We start from the raw sequence: 18486 nt of genomic DNA, 5'->3' as shown, positions 1-18486 counted from the left end.
GCCATATTTCTTACATATAAGAGATTCTCAGACCAGAAAACAGTAAAACAATTCATAAAGTGATTATCTTAAACTTCATAGCCTAGGATCACAAAAGCAGTCTCTGGCTTATTTTCTGAAACTAATATGTTTCCAAGTAATTAAATACCAAAGTAATGCTATGACAAAAAATTAAAACTTCAACCTTCTTAGGTGTATTGGGACACAAATCTGTGTGTGTGCCTTCTTAGACACAACCACCTCCATGCATGTGTGTTCTCTTTTTCTCTCTCAATTGGTGCCTTACCCAAGTCACTTTTGGACTTGGATGAAATACCCCAAGCAGGGCATGGGATCTAGCTTCCTGAGTAGCTACAGAGGGCCTGGATGAGGCAGCTTGGGAGTGCAGAGGAGTTTGTTCCCAGGGATAAACCTCCATCAACTACGAACAGGAGAGGAGACTGGAGGAAACCAGGCAGATCTATCCCCCCTTTCTTCCTCTTTTCCAAGGACCACTCCAAGTGTACTTTCTCCTTAAAACCCTTTCAGAGAAATCCTGTTGGCAAGTGAGCATGCTTGCTGAGTGACCTGCTATGGCTCTTTCCAGCTTGTTAGGAAGCAAGAGGTAGTACAATCCATCAAATCAATTTCTTTGCATCTTTCCTTGTTTCTATTCCTTCTGCCCTTACCTTACAGACCTGAACCTTTATCTCTCAAAGAAAGCATTAACATTTTAATCCTTACCTCCGGCTCTGTTTGCCAGAGAACCCAGGCTTAGACATTAGGATTAAAGGAATTAATTCCAGAACTAAGAAGAAACCATTAAAATATGTACTTTTTTTTTCAAATACAATAAATCCTAGGGAGAAGTAGAAAAATATTAAGTACCTAAAACTTAAAAGGCCAGGGCCGATACAATATCAATTGTCACCAACTGAGAAAGCAGTCGGGTAGCAACGAGTTAAATACAGAATTTCTTCAATGTGCCCCACACTACCAACTTCAGAGGACAAACAAGATCAGGCATTTTCATTAGGGAACAATTCTGTGTAAAAGATGCTACCCGTTGCCTATACAACATTTTTTCTTTCCTACTAGCAAAGTCCTGATAGCATCACTTTTGTCCACTCCTCTCCAATGTGAAGAGGTAACTCTTGATCAGAAAGCACATGGTTCCATTATCTTCACCAGTAACTGATTTGGGCTCGTTAATATCCATTAGTTCTAGTCAATGACATATGGAGGTCGGTTAAGGGGCCTCTGGGAAAGGTTTCTTAGCTCTTTTGAGGAACAGAAGAGATATTACTGCATTGGGCTGTGATGCCTTGATGTAACAGCCATCTAAGACCATGAAAGGATAAAGCCTGAGGACAAAGTTGACAAAGAAATGATGGCAAGGATTTCAGAACCCCAATCCTTCGCTATCCGAACCAGGAGGGTTGACACCTGCAAGGGTCAGACATGTCTGGGGCCAACTGAGATGCCTCCCAGGTGCTTTATTTGTCTTGCTTGGGTTTGCAGTGGGGCTCGAAGAGGATGGCGGGTGAAAAGAAAACTGAGAAGCTGGATACTAAGAAGAAGAAGCCTGATACTAAGGAGAAGAAACCTGAAGCCAAGAAGGCTGGTGCTGGCGGCAAGGTTAAGGCGCCTAAGAAGGGGAAGCCCCACTGCAGCTGAAAGCCCGTCCTCTTACGAGGAACTGGCAGATATTCCTGGTCGGCTATGTATTCGCGAAAGGCCATGTACAAGAGGAAGTATTCGGCAGCTAAATCCAGGATTGAAAAGAAAAAGGAGAAAGTTCTTGTCACAAAACCAGTTGATGGCGACAAAAATGGTGGTACCCGAGTGGTTAAACTCAGCAAAATGCGTAGATATTATCCTACTGAAGATGTGCCTCGAAAGCTGCTGAGCCATGGCAAGAAATTGTGGGCCAGCATCTCTCCTGGGACCATTCTGATCATCCTCATTGGGCGCCACAGAGGCAAGAGGGTGGTTTTCCTGAAGCAGCTGAGCAGTGGCTTGCTACTTGTGACTGGACCTCTGTCCCTCAATCGAGTTCCTCTGCGTAGAACACACCAGAAATTTGTCATCGTCACTTCCACCAAAATTGATATCAGTGGTGTGAAAATCCCCAAACATCTCACTGATGCTTACTTCAAGAAGAAGCTGCGCAAGCCCAGACACCAGGAGGGTGAAATCTTCGACACAATTTTTCTTTTTGAAAAAGACACAAAACATGTGCTATATCAATTCAAGAAAAAGTGATGAAGCATAGGTACAGAGAGTAAAGAAATCATTACTGTGGGACATTAGAGGCAGATTTCTAAAGAAGATGAAACTAATAAACATGCCTTTAGAACAGCATAAAGGTATGCTGTCTAAATTCAATTAGTGTAATTTGACTTCCAGAAAGCTCTCTCCTGCAGATGTGAATAGTTCTGTCTGTCCAGCATCCTCTTACAAGTGGGAAATACTGCTGCTTTCACTCTCTGAGCTCAGGGATGAGTGCCAGACCCAAAGTGGACTAGTCAGAACAATTTCCTGGGATTTTTTAAATCTTGATTTAAAAAAAAAAAGTGAGTGTCATAGCATTTGGGTTACAGGTGTGTGGATTTGTCAGAAGTCAGTGAATGAAAACAAAATTTATGCATTTTCTTGGATGTCAATTTTACATTACAAGAAAAATGTAAACAAACAGTGAACTCTAAGTTAATGATATGCATGCTGAAGTACTTAGGGGGGTGTGTACTAATGTCTGCAATTTACTTTGAAATGGATTTTTAACAGATGTACTGATAAATAGGAAGATTGATAGACATATGAATATGTGATAAAGCAAGTATGGTAACATCCATACATGGTAAAACTTTTTATTTGGATAATTTTCAAAATAATTTTTTTGGGGGAAAAACAAGGTGAATGCCCAGCCAGGTGTAGCTCAGAGGTTGAGCGTCGACCCAGGAACCAAGAGGTCACCGGTTCGATTCCCGGTCAGGGCATATGCCCAGGTTGCGGTCTCGATCCCCAGTGGGGGGCATGCAGGAGGCAGCCAATCAATGATTCTCTCATCATCGATGTTTCTATCTCTCTCTCCCTCTCCCTTCCTCTCTGAAATCAAAAATATATTAAAAAGAAAAACAAGGTGAAGTCCCACTCTGCTGGCAATGCTGTGAGCTACAGTTCAGGAGTTATCTGTGGTCATGTTTCCCAGGGTGTGGAGGAAACTGTTTCAGAAAACAAACAATGTAGAAAGAGCCAAGAAATATGGAGTGGAGGGGGTTTTGAGATATTTGAGTTGTCCCTGACTTCAGCGCCCCTTGAGGCCCAGCTGCATGCCTGCCATTTCAGCAGTTACCTAAGTCAAAAAATTTGTTTTCACCTAAGTTAGTTCAAGGTAGGTTCCTTATCACTTAACAAACCAAGGAGTCCGGACTAATACACTACCCAAGGTAATAATAAGAACTATAGACAAAGAAAGATGGCCACTGGAGCACTATTTATAAAAAACAAAATACAAAAATAACCTGATCAAACAAAAGAGAAATGGCAAAATTTATGGTATATTTGATGACATAAAATAATACTCTTAATGAAATTTTATATGAAAATCCCACAAAACTATTTATAGTTTATATACATATAAACCACACAGGTTATATAGTTATTTATATGAAAATATACAAAATTGTTAACATTGGTTATCTCTGGATTTAGAATTATTATGTTCAAATGTATACTTTATTTTCTAAGTTTTTTTCACTGTGTATATACTAGAGGCCCGGTGCACGAAATTCATGCACGGGGGGGGGGGGGGGGGGCGCGGTGTGTGTCCCTCAGCCCAGCCTGCACCCTCTCCAATCTGGGATCCCTCTCACAATCCAGGACTGCTGGCTCCCAAACACTCGCCTGCCTGCCTGCGTGATTGCCCCTAAGCACTTCTGCCTGCCAGTCTGATCACCCCCTAACCACTCCCCTGCTGGCCTGATCGATGCCTAACTGCTCCCCTGCCAGCCCGATTGCCCCCAACTGCCCTCCCCTGCAGGCCTGGTCCCCCCAAACTGCCCTCCCTTGCAGACCTGGTTGCCCCCAACTGCCCTCCCCTGCAAGCCCAGTCACCCCCAACTGCCCTCCCCTGCAGGCTTGATCGCCCCCAACTGCCCTCCCTTGCAGGCCTGGTCTCCCCCAAGTGCCCACCTCTGCCAGCCCGGTCACCCCTAACTGCCATCCCCTGCAGGCTTGATTACCCCCAACTGCCCTCCCTTGCAGGCCTGGTCTCTCCCAATGGCCCACCTCTGCCGGCCCGGTCACCCCTAACTGCCTTCCCCTGCAGGCTTGATCGCCCCCAACTGCCCTCCCTTGAAGGCCTGGTCTCCCCCAACTGCCCACCTCTGCCGGCCTGGTCATCCCTAACTGTCCTCCCGTGATGGCCTGATCGCCCACAACTACCATCCCCTGCAGGCATCTTGTGGCGGCCATCTTGTGTCCACATGGGGGCAGCCATCTTTGACCACATGGGGGCAGCCATCTTGTGTGTTGGAGTGATGGTCAATTTGTATATTACTCTTTTATTAGATAGGATTACTTTTAGAATAACCAAGAAAAATAAGTCATTTCTTAAAAAACTCACTACTATTAAAGATTTTTAAATAATATATCTTATGGCCCGGCCAGCATGGCTCAGTGGTTGAACATCAACCTATGAACCAGGAGGTCATGGTTCGATTCCCAGTCAGGGCACATGCCAAGGTTATGGGTTTGATCCCCAGTGGGAGGCATGCAGGAGGCAGCCAATCAATGATTATCTCTCACCATTTATGTTTCTAGCTCTCTCTCCCTCTCCCTTCCCCTCTAAAATGAATTAAAAATATATATAAAATTCCTATATAATAAAAGCCTAAATGCTAAGTGTCCGGTTGTTTGTTCAACCAATCAAAGCGTAATCTACACTAATAAAAGAGAAAAATGCTAATTGACCGTACCTTCGCTATGCCCACAGCCAATCAGAGCGAGTATCCAAATTAACCCAACAAAGATGGCAGTTAATTTGCATTCGCTGAGGGAGGGAGGAGTGAAGACTGAAGACAGCATAGAAGGAAGAGGGAGGGAAAGCAGAAAGCAAGGCAGCTGCCAGAGGGAAAGCGCGGGCGGGGCGGGCGGCAGCGTGCGGGACGGGGAGGGGCAGTGCACCGGCCGAGGCAGCCGATTGCAGGAATCTTCCTGCAACGGGCTCCCAGTATGCTAATGATATGCTAAGGCTGCTCAACTGCTCGCTATGACGTGCACTGACCACCAGGGGGCAGACGCTCCAACCGGTAGGTTAGCTTGCTTCTGGGGTCCGGCTGAACAGGACTGAGCGAGATGGGCCAGACACGCCCTGGAGCCTTCCTGCAGTCCCTCCCCAGCTGGCCAACCTCCTGTGTTCCTCCCCAGCCCCAATCATGCTCCGGTGGGGTGCCTCGGCCTGGCCTGTGCCCTCTTGCAATCTGGGACTCCTTGGGGGATCTCAGAGGGCCAGTTTTGGCCAGATTCCACAGGCCAGGCCGAGGAGCCCCACTGGTATATGAATTCATGTACCGGGCCTCTAGTATATATATAAGCTATGACTTGCTTCCTGAGCACCATTCCTACTATAAATGTTCTAAATATTCATGAATGTTTGAACTCTTCTGTACATTCCCCAAGGCTTGGGAAGTGATAGCCCAATGGTTAAGATCATGATCCATGAAGCCAGACTATTTCAGTTCAAATTCCCACTATGCCCTTATTTTTGACAGCAAAACAAAATGGTTTGGAGCAGATTAGTTAATCTTTCTTGCCTTAATCTGTCCATGTATTAAGTGGAGAAATAGTACTTACAAGTTTGGGAAATAAATGAGATAATACATGTAAAACACTTAGAATAATCATGATCACCTTCATGAACAGCTTGTCTGATGATCTTGTTTCCAAATTTAATAACAGAATTTAACTCATTGAGTATTATTAACTTACTAGAGGCCCAGCGCGCGAAACTGCACAAGACCCAGACCCGCTGTGCTGGCAGGACCCCAGACCTGCCCCCTGCACGAGCCGCGGGCCCTGCCAGCCCCACGCGAGCCCCGCCAGCCCCACGTGAGCCCCGCCAGCCCTGAACGAGCCCTGGCAGTCCCGTGTGAGCCCCGCCTTGCCATGCGAGCCATGAGTCCCAGCCTGCAAGAGGTGCTCCATGCACCTCCTAGTGACCGTTTGTTTGGTCAATCCTCGTTAGGGTATGATGGCCACAGGCCTTTTATAATATAGATTCTTTTTCACTTCCTATTTATAAATATCTGTTTTATACCTAGCCTACCTTCGTCCTTTCATTCACACTTTTGTTCCCAAATACCTGCTGAAAGTCCAGGACTGTCCCAGGCAGAAGATGCCACTGCCCTAGAGTATGGGTCTCCTCCTCTCTGAAGCTAAACCCATGGATTCTACCTTATACTTCACAACTAGCTTCTTGCCAGTTCGTTCCACCTCCTTCTCCAAATCCTCCTGTGTGTCTAAAAATGAACACATATATCATTATTTTGAAAAAAAAAATTCATTTGAACCTACTAGAATCTTCTTCTTCACCCAAACTTCTCAAATAAAACCCCTCAAATTTGGTTTATTATAGGCTACTGGAACTTCACTTACCAAGATTACTAATGGACTCCTTAATGCCAGGTCCAATAATTAGTTTAGACCTCATTCTGTTTCTTCTGTGATCTCTAATACTCACTATGCACTTCTTTAATATAAGTGGTTAACACCATCTTGGTTTTCTCTCATTTCTCTGGCTGCTTTGTCACACTGCCTTCAACCAGATGCTCCTCAAAAAATAGGCCTAACTCTTTTTATTCTCTCTCAAAGATCTTGATTCTCCCATAGTTCAAATATTAGCTCTAAGGAGATAATTGTCATACTTCTAACTCCAGCCCTGACTTCTCTCCTGAATTCCAGTCCTTCATTCCAACTGCCTTTCAGGCATTTCCCATTGGCCTTTCGATCTTATAAGCATGTCTGAAAAATGTGATAATCCCATCCACAGACTGCTCCCTATTCTGATTTTCCCTCTGTACTTAAAGATACCAAATGATGGGGAAAACTACAAGTCTATCAATTTCTGCTAATTCTGAAAATATAATGTATCAGGTTAATCTTCCATTTTAACACAAGAACAAGCATATATCTTTTGTTTTCATTTCTCTATATGAACAAAGAAAACACCAGATATAAGATGAAATGGCAGACCTCCAAAATTTTTCTCCTCCCTTCAGCCAACTTTAGCTGGCACATGGCTACTCAACTGAGACTATATTCCCCAGCCTCCCTTGCCAGTAGGTGTGACCAGTAGCTAAATTCTAATCAACAGATTTTGAGTGAAGGTGATGAATAACATTTCCAAGCCTTGATCTTTATAAATTAGGCATACACTTCTCTGTTACCATGGAGTCTACCAGAGGAATCATGGAAGTCATGTCTAAAGGATGGCAGAACCACCTTGCCAACGTAAGCCCCATGAGGTCACGAGGGAGAGCCTGCCTATCAGCCCTAGACTCTTAAGTGGGAGAAAAATACCTTCTATTTTTCTCAAAGGCATACAACCACTCTGCAAGTTCATAGTACTGAGGCACCAATTTAGAAGAAAAAGTCACCCAGAATGAATCTATTCCTACATACTTGATGCCTAGGAATTCATTAGTTTCTTAAGATAAAAAAGCAACTGGTTGAGTCCATAATCTTAAGCCCAAGAGATGAGAAAATTACAAATTACTTTGGGGAAATTAAGGGGTTTCTGAGGAGCACAAGCATTGTCAACACTAGCAATAAAAAGGAGATGAGAGTGGGAGAGTGGGAGAAATAAAAGTATTCATTGTGATTTTAATTCTGAAATCCAGGTACATTTAAGGAGTGACAGGTGTTATCTACATAACATTCTTTTAACATTTATTATATATAAGCAGGAGTAATTTGGTATCTAAAATTATCTTCATCAGTTTTTCCATCCAAGTCTATAGTCTTTTATTTAACAAATCTTAATCACTTGTACCACATTTAACTAATATCAACAATTAATGTCAACAACTAATGTTTATATATTAGCTCAACCAAATATTAACAACATCAGCCTTATTTATTTATGTATCTACTAGAGGCCCGTTGCACGAAGATGCATGCAATAGGCCTTCCTTCCCCTGGCTGCCAGCACTGGTTTTTCTCCAGCACCCGGGACCCAGGCTTTCGCTCTGGCCGGAGCCTTCAGTCTTCGCTCCAGCCAGAGCACCGCTCCTGTAGCTCCCTCCGGCCCCCGCCTGCCCCCTCATAGCAGGCGTCCCACCCCATCCAGCCACTCCGCGTCTGCATGCGTGCTGCCCAGAGGCCCAGAGTGGCTGGGGCCACCACCATCTTTGTTGGGTTAATTTGCATACTCACTCCTGATTGGCTGTGGGCATCGCAAAGTGATGGTCAATTTGCATATGTCTCTTTTATTAGTGTAGATTTATTTTCAGCCTTATTTAAATGTTTTTATTCCTCTAAACCAGTGATTCTCAACCTTTCTAATGCCGCAACCCTTTAATACAGTTCCTCATGTTGTGGTGACCCCTAACCATAAAATTATTTTCATTGCTACTTCATAACTGTAATTTTGCTACTGTTATGAATCGTAATGTAAATATCTGTGTTTTCCGATGGTCTTAGGCTCTACAGGAGCGGTTTTCAACCTGTGGGTCGTGACCCACAGGTTGAGAACTGCTAGCAGCGTCGCCTAAGACCATCGGGAAACACAGATATTTACATTACGATTCATAACAGTAGCAAAATTACAGTTATGAAGTAGCAACAAAAATAATTTTATGGTTGGGGGTCACCACAACATGAGGAACTGTATTAAAGGGTTGCGGCATTAGAAAGGTTGAGAACCACTGCTCTAAACAAATGAACTCAGGGTTAACACTAATTTCCAAGATGGGTAGAAGTTAAGTAAAGAATCAGACTCTGGCGCCTGAATTCCTTTAGACAGATGGCTGTTCTTAAAGTATTTATAACCAGATGACCACTATTCTATTCAAGAATGATACTGTGTCACTGCCAACTTTTGATTATGTATGCTAACTGAAGGCAGAAGCACAGATAATCAAAAACAATCTGCAAATCAATTTTAGTTGGCTTTGAAATATCTATTAATTTTTTCAAAGACATTTATTTTACTTTTTCTCAGGATAATACGAAAAATTACTTGCATTCCCTGGGTTCAAGCCAAATGGTGGGAGCATAATTGGCAGTTGAACCAATTCAACGTGGGTATAAAAATTCACCACAGAAAAAAAGGGAAAACAGACTAATTATAAGAGATAAATGAGACTTGATGACAGGTATTTAAAAAATAAAATATTTTAAAACAAGATTCTGTATTAAGCTAAATATAGAATTAGACTCGCAGAGATGCAAGCAGAGAAAAGTTCTGTGCTATATTTGAATTCACAAGCTCAGGGAAATAAATATTTCCAGAAGCCCCTTGGTGCTGGAAAACCAGTCTTAAAGGTATCTCAAAGAATGATGGCAGGGATGCTAATGTTGTGTGTTTTCCTCTTCCAGTTAAGGTTCTTTATTAATGAGCAGGACACATGATCATGAGCACTGCTACATGTACTCCAAATGTGAAAATGGGGCTGCAATTGTTTAGGAATTAATGGTATAGTAGGGGCACAGGCACAAAAACAGGAGGCACACAGAAAAGTAGAACTTTCTTTCCTCCCATGTCAGTGTGTAAAACAACTTTCAGTACCATCTTCTAATTTTTGTTTAGGGCCTAAGAAATTTTTGGCATTTAATAAGAACTAAGTAATAAGAGCATATTGGAGTCATAATAAATTACTATGTTCCACAGTGGGGTTCATTTTATGGATTAGCCTAGTAATCCACGAGCCATATTGTTGATAAATTGGTTTATATTACAATAAAATTTATTGTATTACAACAGATTCACTGACTTACAGCATGTTATACACTTGCAAATCCCAAACCTATAAAGCATTTATTTTTTATTTAAGATTTATAAAATCATGTCCATTTTAAGATGCCTCCTGGTGCTTTTATGATATAAAAGCAGATATAAACTTCTAACAAAAAGAAAAGCCAGGCTCTGTTCAGATTTACTTTCTGTTCTTTTTTAAGCACTAAACAAAAGTAGTATGTCTTATACCTGAGGTCAACCCAAAGGGCCAACTTTATAAAGACTTATAAAGTAAAAAGTCTATCTCAAGAAAATACTTCTTTCTCTGGACACCAAAGGCTTGGGCTGACTAGCAGGACAGCTTTGGCAGTGCCGGAAGTCAGTGTTAAGACACATAAAGGTTTAAGTATAAATTTTTTAAAAATTCACTATTCTGAATTTAACTCCAAAGCAGAGCTGTGATGTATGTCCTGCTGTGTTCTATGAGGCCAAATGCTACAGTGCCATACTCTGCACACAGCATCACCTCACATGGTCTATACTGAGCAGGGTCCTTTTCTTTCACATACATGCACAGCTTGATCTAAAGGACAGAAAGTCAAGAAAACACAACAGCTGTCGTATTGTTGATCAAAGGTGAAATGATAAATAGAAACTTAATGGCAATATTTCTGGTAGTCTCAGGTGAAAAACCCCTAAAGTGAAATGCATATTATTCATATTAATTCTGATTTTTCATTTTTAGGCCTCCCACATACACCTTCCCTATAAAAAGCATGAAAAATCACAAAATGGATGTCAGAATAATATAATGTTCGAACAGATATTGTTACTGAAAATAGATAGCAAGTTTCATGGGTGTTTTTCTTTTCACTCTTATGTTACCTGTGCTTATACAATACCTTGCATATAGTAGGTGTTCAAATGTTTGAGGAAGATAGGAGGAAAGACATTAAGGAAGGAAAAATTTAAACAGGAAGGAGTTTTATAAGTGGAACATGGACATAAAAGTAACTATAAAATTTTCATTCTGGGATTGACCTGCATCTTGTAATCTTTATTCCAAATTAGTCAAAGCCCTCCTTTCTTCCTCTGTTTCTAGCATGTTTACTATAAAATCAGCCATTTCTTCTAGTTATATATGAGTAACTCCTTAGAATTTAGAATTCCTGAGGTTCTTAGGATCTTACTATAACGATAAAAGAACGTATAAATTTACCTACATGTTTAATCCATAAATATACTAGTATATAGAGAGGTATGTAGAAAGGGAGAGCAGAGATGGTTATTAAAAGACTACAGTTAAGATTCTCAGGTTGGACACATACCCTCTCTTCTACTCTCTCAACCCTTCACCTTAGTTGAGCTCATCTACTCCCAAAGCTTCAACTCAACTATATGTCAGTAACTCCCAATTTGTATCTCTAATCAAGACTCATTTTCTACACACCAGTCCTTTACAGCCAACGCTCTCTGGAAATCTCCAATTGGATGACTCACAAGCATCTCAAACCTAAAAGACTCAATACTAAATACTTGGTCTTAGTGCACCCATATGCCTTTCCCCAGATTTCTCTCTCAGTAAATGGACCACTGTTTTCACAGTTGTTCATGCCAGAAATCCAGTGTCAATGACTAGGCCTTCCTTTCATTCCATCTCCTGCATCTTCCATATCCATGCTATCATAACGCTTGTCATCATTACCTTCAAAACATATCTCAATCCCAACTGCTTTTCTGCATTTCCAATGTCATCACCCTAAGCTAGAGATTATTAAGTGTCATTTATGGGACCCCTTTGTACTTACAAGGCTGGTCCATTTGGCCCACAGTATTTTCATGAACTACTTGGATTAGTTGCTCACATCCTATCTAATAAAGAGGGAATATGCAGATTGACTGTCACACCATCACAAAGATGGTGGCACCCATAGCCACAAGATGGTGGCATTAAGTCCCCTCAGCCCCGCCGGAGTCCCCCAGTCCTTTCAGCCCAGCCGGGGGGCTGCAGGCACATGGTGCGGCTGAACCTGCCCTGAGCGCCCCAGCCTCCCAGGGCAGGCCCGAGGCACAGGCAAGCCTCGGTTGTCAGCGCCCCAGCCTCCCAGGGCAGGCCCGAGGCACAGGCAAGCCTCGGATGTCAGCTGCCCAGCTGCCCAGGGCTGGCCCAAGGAGCAGGAAAGCCTCAGATGTTGGCTGCCCAGCTGCCCAGGGCTGACCCGAGGCACAGGCAAGCCTCAGATGGCGGCTGCCCAGCCAACGCCCGAGACGCAGGCAACCCTCGGATGGCAGCTGCACAACTGCCCAGGACTGGCCCAAGTCACAGACAAGCCTCAGATGTTGGCTGCCCAAGGCTCAGGTAACCAGGGCCAGCCGAGCCTTGTGCTGCCGGCAGTGGCAGCAGCAGAGGTGTGATGGGGGCATCACCTTCCCCTGATCGCTGGGTCGCCTCCCGCCCCTGAGGGCTCCTGGACTGTGAGAGGGGCCAGGACGGGCTGAGGGACTCCCCACTCCAGTGCATAAATTTTCATGTACCGGGCCTCTAGTTTAATCATATAAATTGAAAAGTTTAATAAAACAAACTAGATCCCTAGCTTCTCTTGGAAAATTAAAAGACCTGGCAATACTGGGCATATAATTCCATTTGGCTTAAAGTTGTTGGGACTCAGGAGAGGCTATACCTCTTAACGCAGGACATATGCCCTCTGATTTACTTGCCAGCCACCTCTCCATTGTCTCCCAACACTTAGGCCAAAGGAAAGTTGCCATTTATCAATGCAGTTTCAATATTTTGTTATATATTTTTACATACATGACCATTGAAAGCAAATGAGGATATGAACTTATTCCAGTACAAGTTCCCATTTAAAATGTGAATCAGTCATTTCACTTCTCCGGTCAAACTTTCTAATGACTTACCATTGAATTAAAATAAAAAATCTAAACTCTTACCATGGCCTACAAGGCCCAGAATGATCTAATGTGTCCAATTCCATCTCCTGCCACTCCCCTGACTTACCATGCTTCATCTACTATCCTTTCTCTTAATTGCCCCCAAGTTTGGAAGGCTCTTGTCATATATATACATGGCTGGCTCCTCCTTGTCATCCATAAAAAAAAGTCTTCTCTGCCCATAGAATATAAGGCAGTGCTACCCCACCTCCCCCCAACCTACTTTCATTTTCATTCACCTTGTCTTATTTTCTTCATAGAATTCATTGCTATTTAACATTATCTTGCTTATTTACTTACCTATTATACATATAACCCTTCTAGAATGTAAACTCTACTACAGCTGGAACCACAAATGCCTTATTTGCCATTGTAATTACACTGCTTAGCACTTAGTAAATATCTTTCAAATGAATAATGTATTACCATAATAGTTCTTGCAACTTTAAATGGGCTCAGTCAACACCCATTCCCAAGCCCTTTCTCATTTCTACTCCACTAGAAGCTAGCCTCTTTTGCAGCTTGGGATGCCATATAACACACTCAGTCATTCAACAAATACTAGTATATATTATAATTTTTCAAGGTGCTAGGATCAAAGAGCCAAAAAACCCTGCCCTCAAGGAATTTATAACCTAGCAGGGAAAGAAAGACAAAAAACAAGGTAAGTTAATAAATAATATATTGTATTAGCAGGAGATGAAGATTTAAAAAAAGATAGTGGAAAGGTACACAGGGCGTGTGGTGAATGTGGGTGAGTGAGTATGTTTGTGTGTATGGGGAGGGGGGCTTCAATCTAACTGGTACCTCCTTATCATTCTCAGGTCTCAGCTTAAACACGATTTCCTCAGGGAGGATGTCTTTTCCTTCACTGCCCTTATGATGTCATTTAAGTGAAATGATACAATTATCTATGTGACTAGAGGCCCGGTGCACGAAATTCATGCACAGGGGGAGGGGGTGTGTGTCCCTCAGCCCAGCCTGCACCCTCTCCAATCTGGGACCCCTCGAGGGATGTCCGACTGCCCTCTCACAAACCAGGACTGCTGGCTCCCAAACGCTTGCCTGACTGATTGCCCCTAACTGCTTCTGCCTGCCAGCCTGATCACCCACTAACTGCTCCCCTGCCAGCCTGATTGATGCCTAACTGCTCTCCTGCTGGCCCAGTTGCCCCTAACTGCCCTCCCCTGCAGGCCTGGTGCCCCCCCCCAACTCCCTCTCCTACAGGCCTGGTCCCCCCCCCACAACTGCCCTCTCCTGCAGGCCTGGTCCCCCCCGAACTGCCCTCCCCTGCTGGCCTGGTTGCCCCCAACTGCCCTCCCCTGCAGGCCGGGTTCCCCCAACTGCCCTCCCCTGCAGGCCTGGGTCCCCCCAAACTACCCTACCTTTCAGGTCTGGTCCCTCCCAACTGCCCTCTTCTGCTGGCCTAATCGCCCGCAACTGCCCTCCCCAGCTGGCCATCTTGTGGCGGCCATATTTGACCACATGGGGGCAGCCATCTTGTGTGTTGGAGTGATGGTCAATTTGCATATTACCTCTTTATTATAGAGGATTGTTTATTATCTGTCTCCTCCCATTGACTATAAACTCCTTGTTGGTAGGGACTTTGTTTTATTAGTAACATAACATGACACACTGTAGGCTTTCAGTAAACTTTTGTTATATGAATGAAGTTTCTTTCCCATTGTGAAAAATTTGCTAAGTTCTAGGAAGTTTTAAAAAAGTCACTCATAGCCACAAATTTTAGTGTAAATTATATAAATCATTATTATACTATTATTTTTGATACTTAGTTACCTCTGGTTCGTTATTATGCTTCTTTGTAACATATCTATAAGTACACTATTCTCTAGAAACACATCAAAAACATTATGTTTTATTTTCAGTAAGAAGTAATAGAATTATTTCAATTTCACTCATTTTCACCCCACCAAAATGGTATAGGTTTAGCAAGTTGAAACAATTCATTTCCCTTTCATTTACACATTTATCTGTGAAGGCAGCATGAAGTATGCCACAGGAATCCTCTCTCTTCTAAGCCTATTACGTATGCTTTGTAATTTACTGGAAATTGAAATCATCAGTAATCATTTCTTCCTGTTCTCTTGTCAGGCTACAGTCCTTTCTTTAGAGCTTTCTTTTCAGGTTTTGCCAACACATTTGTAAAAGTCATTTTCCCTCTTCTTTTAAAATGAAAATGTGCCTACAAAGTTCAAAAATTTTAAATAGTAATATTCCTAGATGGCACATACAAAAAAAAATTGAGCAATTTCAAAGCAAAATTTCTTTTTTGCCCAATTCAGCACTTATCATTCCCTAGAGATATGTAAATGAGTAAAGAAGAGCTGTTCATACATTTTTTTTTTTTTAAAAAGCACCATATACTAAGATGTTTAGCTGAAAACCACACTATAATTCAAATACTGGTAAGGGTCACTGTCAACATGTTTAGTCCAGGAGCACAATCTACCTTTAAATTATTGTAAGTTGATGAAAGGGATAAAAGTTTGACATATATTTCTCTAAAGAGAGCAGGGTAAAAAGATGGGCAATAAATCCATGAGGAAGTGCATATGGCCAGGCCAGCGTTATAGGAAAGGCACCAGGAAAAATCTATAACTGCAGAAAGGGACAACAGAACCTGTGGTTAAAAGGGACCTCTAAAGTCTATGTATTCAAGATCTTTTGGATAATTTTCATTGGATTGTGGTGTTTTTCCAAAAATCGAGCCTCTGGGTTAAAAAAAAATAAAAAGAGTTCTCTTTTTAAGTTCATAATATTTTTTAAAAGTAATCCACAATGTAACTCCTTTAAATGCCTCCATGCCCAGTTCCATAAATGTGCCTGGCACTCCATAGTTATTCATAAAACTTCCCTGGACATTTCAATGAGCTCCCAAAGTTGGTAAGATAAAACTCAATGCTAAGAGGGTGGTCACAAATCCTAGCTATTTAACCTGTAAGACTTTCTTTATGAAGCTCTATCACCCCAAGTAGCTAGTATGGTTAAATGGATAATGATGTAAAACACCCAGACAGTGCTGGCACAGAAGAAGCACTCGATAAATATTAGCTATTCTTCTTTGTGCACACGGCATTGCCCCAAGTCTTGGGAAATGCTATGTCTCCAAACTGACACTCCTGTTAACCTGCTTTGGAGGACAGTATCTTTGCCCCCAAACGAAGGCTGGCTCAGCATTTTTCAGCACTTTTGCATCCTATTTGAAAATCAGAAAAAAAGGCACAATTCTAGCAGGTCCTAACTTAGGCATTGTCAATGAGAAAAGCAACCCAAAACGACAGCTGTCAGGAGGGAAAAAAAGGTTAATGTTAATAACTAGGTTTCTGCAAAAGTAACTTTTCCCAGATAGCTAATACCAGACGTGACTGTGTAGCTAAGCCTCCAGAAAGTAGGGAACTACCGCCCTACTTCTTTCTTTCACAGTTAAGCTTCTCAAAAATGTTGACTATATATGCTGTCCAGATCTTTTCTTTTCTGAGCTATTCCAATTAGGCTTTCATCCACCTCATCTAAAACTACTTTATGAGGGCATTCAGGATCCAATCATCAATCACCAGTCCTCATCTACCATGATCTCTCAGCAGCACAACACAACTGGCCACTCCATTCCACCTCACTAGCAGCTCCTCTGGGTCTCGTATGCTGGATCCGTCTCCTGTCTTCAACCTCTTTTTCGTTTTAATTTATTGATTTTAGAAAAGGGGGGAGAGAAACAGAAACATTGATTTGTTGGTCCACTTCTTGATGCATTCATTGGCTGATTCTTGTATGTGCCCTGACCGGGGATGGAACCCACAACCTTGGTGTATCAGGATGATGCTCTAACCAACTGAGCTACCTGGCGAGGGCTGTCATCAACCTCTTATAACTGGTGATCTCATTCAGTCTCATAGATTTAAGAAGCATCTATGCTGTTAACTCCTACATTTATATATGCAGCCAGACTTCTCCCTTGGTCTTTAGATATATGTTCAATTGCATCTTCAACATTTCCAGTTGGACATCTAAAATGCATCTCAAACCTAAAACATTCAAACTGAGCTACCCTAAAACCTACTCTACTGTCCTCCTTATCTCAGAGGGTTACAGTTCCATCCTTTCACTTGTGCAGGCAAAAAAACAAAACACACACACACACACAAAAAAAAAAAACTGTGGTGTCATCCTTGATTCCTTTCTTAGCCCATATCAAATCTATCGGCCAATGCCACTAGCTCTACCTTCAAATATAACAGAATCTAAAGCATTTCCCCCTATCTTTGCTGCTTCTAAGCCACTACCATCTTTTGTCTAAATTATTCTGCTATCCTTGTCCCCCTCCAGCCCATCCACCACCCAGCAATTAGTTGGTACAGATCCCACAATTCCTCTGCTCACCACCCTCAACTCACTTCCCATCTCACTCAACCAAGCCCCACACAATCTGGCCCCATTTCCTCTCTGACACTGTCAGTCTTATAGTCCTTTCCCTTCCTCTCCAGAGACCCCCCCTTACCATGTGTAGAACACACCAGGCATGTTCCCACATCAGAGCCAGCTGCTATTCCTTCAGCCTGGAACACTCTTTGACCAAACTGGCTTGTTCCTTAATCTTCTGTAGGCCATTACTCAGATGTCACCTTTATGATGAGGTCCTGCCGATTTGAAATTGCAAACACCACCCCATATATATCCTAGTCCCTCTTCCCTGCTTTACTTATCTCTTGTTTATTGTCTGTGTCTGCCCATCCTATATAATAAAAGGCTAATATGCAAATCGACCGAACGGTGGAACTGGTCACTATGACGCATACTGACCACCAGGGGCAGATGTTCAACGCAGAAGCTTGGTGGTCAGTGCACACCCAGAGGTAGAGCGCTGCTCAGCCAGAAGCTGGGCTCATGGCTGGCAAGTGCAGCGGCAGTGGCAGGAGCCTCTCCCTGTGGGGAATGGGCCTAAGCCTTCAGTTGGACATCCCCTGAGGGCTTCCAGACAAGAGAGGGCGCAGGCCAAGCTGAAGGACCTCCCTCACCTCCAAGTGCATGAATTTCATGCACCAGGCCTCTAGTCCTATATAATAAAAGCCTAATATGCTAAGTGTCTGGTTGTCCAGTAGGCTTCTCAACCAATCAAAGCAAAATATGCTAATGATATCCTAAGGCCACTCAACCGCTAGCTATGATGTGCATTGACCACCAGAGGGCAGACAGTCAATTGGTTGACCAGTCGCTATGACATGCATTGACCACCAGGGGATAGACGCTTAACACAAGGGCTGCCCCCTGGTGATCAGTGCGCTCCCACAGGGGGAGCACCACTCAGCCAGAAGCTGGGCTCACAGCTGGCGAGCACAGCGACGGTGGCGGGAGCCTCTCCCGCCTCTGCGGCAGTGCTAAGGATGTCCAACTGATGGCTTAGGCTCGCTCCCTGCCAGGAGCGGGCCTAAGCCGTCAGTCGGACATCCCCCGAGGGCTCCTGGACTGCGAGAGGGCACAGGCTGGGCTGAGGGACCCCCTCCTCCCAAGTGCATGAATTTCGTGCACCGGGCCTCTAGTTAGAACATAATCTCCTTTAAAACAGGCATTTTGAGCAATCT

The 18486-nt window shown here is 43.2% G+C and overlaps 1 protein-coding gene and 1 pseudogene across 4 annotated transcripts in view; one reads left to right on the top strand and one right to left on the bottom strand.

The window, feature by feature from the left end:
• The window catches only part of BTBD9 (BTB domain containing 9), a 483558-nt gene that overhangs the window by 348877 nt on the left and 116195 nt on the right, over nucleotides 1-18486 (bottom strand). The window lies entirely within an intron of this gene.
• Nucleotides 922-3774, top strand: LOC307105134 (large ribosomal subunit protein eL6-like; annotated as a pseudogene). The gene has a single exon. The product of its transcript is annotated as a large ribosomal subunit protein eL6-like (transcript).

Source organism: Cnephaeus nilssonii (genome assembly GCF_951640355.1).
Source record: "Cnephaeus nilssonii genome assembly, chromosome: 9".
Lineage (NCBI taxonomy): Eukaryota > Metazoa > Chordata > Mammalia > Chiroptera > Vespertilionidae > Cnephaeus > Cnephaeus nilssonii.
This window is presented reverse-complemented; position numbering and strand designations above follow the sequence as displayed.